We start from the raw sequence: 3538 nt of genomic DNA, 5'->3' as shown, positions 1-3538 counted from the left end.
TTTCAGATCAGATTCTGAAGCTTCACAGTGCTACTGGAAACTAAGGTGTGGTACAAAAAGCTGACCATTTTACAGATGGCACTGTATAAAGCTTGTGTGCTTATTTTCAAGAGGTGGTAATCAAGACCCTAATTTTTGGATACCAGTACTTCTGGAAGTTATGATTGTGCCAACATTTCCCTTGTGCAGTCCTCCAAACAGCAAGCAAGGGAAGGGTCCAAAAAAGATGCAGAATATGTTCCAATAGGGAGATAAGAAAGGAAACCATTTATCATTGTGAAGCCTGCCCTGAAAACCTGGCCTCTGCCTAAATGATTGATTTAAAACATGGATGCCCAACATACGGCCCTCCAACTGTTGCAAAACTAAAAACTCCCATTATACTCGGACAGCCTACAGCTATTAGCCTACTGCATGGCATGGTGGGAGTTGTAGTTTTACAACAGCTGGAGGGCCGCAGGTTGGGCATCCCTGCTTTAAAACATACTCATTCATGGATTACACTTTATTACACTCTGATATATTCCACACAGCTTACACAATCAGTTCACAAACATAGAAAAGGGTTCTTTACGGTAAGAGCAGTGAGACTATGGAACTCTCTGCCTGAGGAGGTGGTGATGGTGAGTACAATAAAGGAATTCAAGAGGGGCCTGGATGTATTTCTGGAGTGTAATAATATTACAGGCTATAGCTACTAGAGAGGGGTCGTTGATCCAGGGAGTTATTCTGATTGCCTGATTGGAGTCGGGAAGGAATTTTTTATTCCCCTAAAGTGAGGAAAATTGGCTTCTACGTCACAGGGTTTTTTTGCCTTCCTCTGGATCAACTTGTAGGATGACAGGCCGAACTGGATGGACAAATGTCTTTTTTCGGCCTTATGTACTATGTTACTATGTTATTTCTGGGAAAACACATGAGTCAAAATGCTCGCTAAACCCCTTGATAAATTTCTTAAGGAGTTTTGTTTCCAAAATGGGGTCACTTCTTGGTGGGGGGCTATTTTTCAGTCTCATATTCAGAGCTTCTGCAATCGTTAGCCAGTACTGTGTAAATTACCATATTAAGCCTTAAAAATACATGATGCACTATCACTTCGGAGCAGTGTCATATATTCAGAAAACAGTTTAAGGCAATATGTACGGTGTTTCTACAATCCGAAAACACTGTCTAATAATTAGATAGCTGACTTTTCACAGTGGCACAATTTTTGGCACTATATATTGGCACTGAAATGGCATATCTGTGGAAAGATTGTACTTTAAATTTTTCACCGTCCACTTCACATTCATTTTTGGAAAACATCTATAGGGTCGAAATGCTCACAGCACCTCTTGAAAAATTCCTTGTGGATGTAGTTTCGAAAATGGGGTAATTTTTGGGGGGATTTCCCTTGTGGGGGTACCTCATGGTCTCTTCAAATGCAACATGGTGCCTGAAAACCACTCCAGCTAAATCTGCCCAAAAGCCAAATGGCACTACTTCCCTTCTGAGCCCATACAGCAGTTTACAACGACATATGGGGTGTTGCTGTATTTAGTAGAAAGAGGGTCGGCAATTGTGGGTTTCTTTTTTTCTTCTTGTGAAAATGAAAAAATTGGAGATAAAGCAAAATTTTGTGGTAAAAATTTTTCACTTTCACACCAAAGTTATTCTAAATTCCATGAAACGTCTGTTGGGTCAAAATGATCACTACACCCCTCGAAAAATTCCTTGAGGAGTTTAGTTTACAAAATTTGGTAACTTTTTGGGGGGTTTCACTTTCCAGTGTAGGGATACCTCAGGGTCTCTTCTATTATGACATGACCCCTAAAAACCATACTAGTGAGACCTGTCCTCCAAAAGCCATATGGTGCTCTTTCCCTAATGAGACCTGCAGTGTGCCCATACATCAATTTACCACCTCGTATGGGGTGTTTCTGTAAACTGTAGAGTCAGGGTTATAAATATTGAGGTTTGTTTTGCTGTTAGCTCTTGCTATGATATAGGAAAAAATCTGATTAAAATGGAAATTATGCAAAAATATATTTTTTAGCCCCTTCCTGTTGCAGCGATTTTCAGTTTTTGCTTTTCACTCCCTGCATTCCCAGAGCCATAACTTTTTTATTTTTCTGTTCACATAGCAATATAAGGGCTTGTTTTTTTGCAGGACAAGTTTTACTTTCCTTTTTAAAATTGTTTTTATTGGAGTTTTAAAAGTACATCATAAAGTTAACAGGTACAACATGCACAAGATTGAGATTGCAGCCATATAATTACTACCGCGAATATGACCAGTATCTCACAACGCGAAAGAGTAATCGGAATAAAGTCACGGTTGTCGATCAGTGATAAAAATATACATCAATACAATCTTAAAGCAAAAAAGGAAAAACAGTCAGGGATAGGAAGGGAAAATAAAGGGGGGGGGGGGGGGTTTGGGGAACAGATGTAGAGGGAAGCTTGAAAAAAAATCCAAATGGGGTGGAATTGGAAAAAAAATGCAATTCCGCCGCAGTTTTATGGGTTTTGATTTCCTGGCGTTCACTAGGCGGTAAAACTGACTTGTGCTGTTCATTCTCCAGGTCAGTACGATGCAACCGCAATGCTTGCCTGCCCCATTAAGTATAATGGGGTCCGGACGGTGATGTCGTGAATTTTTCAAATCCATAACATTCATATTCTTGAGTGGAATAGTCATGTATTTTCCCTGAAGAGTTCATCTTAAATGTTTGTCACAAATATGCAATAAAAACCCTATCCATGTACAACCACCAGGTGGTGCTACATACACACTCAAGCTATTTTGCCACATGTCTTCTTTGCTAAGGTGTAAAATTAAGGGGAAATATCCGTTACTTCCTCAATGGAACTTCTGTTTTTCTTTCATCCCAAGTTACCAAAGTATATAACAGCTTCTCTACTACAAATATTTAAAATTCCTCGCCAGTGAAGTTAGATTTTCTGAACCCAAATCTGTATATAATGGGCAACATTTGGGTAAAATTTGTTGCCATGGATTTCAGATTATTTTTCAGACATATGCCACTACACCCTGTCCATGAGTTCCAAATACATCAAAACCTAGCGAATCTTGTAATACTGTAAAATTCATAAATAAATAAATTCATACATTTCTGACTAATCTTTAGCTAAGCACAGAAATATTTGATGTAGAAAACAGCACACAGTCCCTCTCTCTATATGTATATATATGTGTGTGTATGATATATAATATATATATATAAATTTAATTTTCACTAAAATTAAAATCCTGACTGTCAAGTTAAGAAACAGTTGCCACTCTAAACCTGTTCATACTTATAAGGAGGTAGTGAAAATGACAGCTCTTAATAATGCGATCATTATATCAACGTTCTTCTTATAACAGAATAAATGAACAGCCTGGAGGTACAGTACAGTAGAAATCTGCTCTGACAGGTTTCGAAGGAAGATTACCAGTGCTGTGAACATTCCCTTTAGAAGCACTGAGGTACCTTTTGCCCCTGGGCTGTCAGTTCATGAGAATTATTGTACTTTTGCTTACTTTTATGTGTCA

The sequence above is a fragment of the Bufo bufo genome, chromosome 4 (genome assembly GCF_905171765.1).
Source record: "Bufo bufo chromosome 4, aBufBuf1.1, whole genome shotgun sequence".
NCBI classification, from domain to species: domain Eukaryota; kingdom Metazoa; phylum Chordata; class Amphibia; order Anura; family Bufonidae; genus Bufo; species Bufo bufo.
This window is presented reverse-complemented; position numbering follows the sequence as displayed.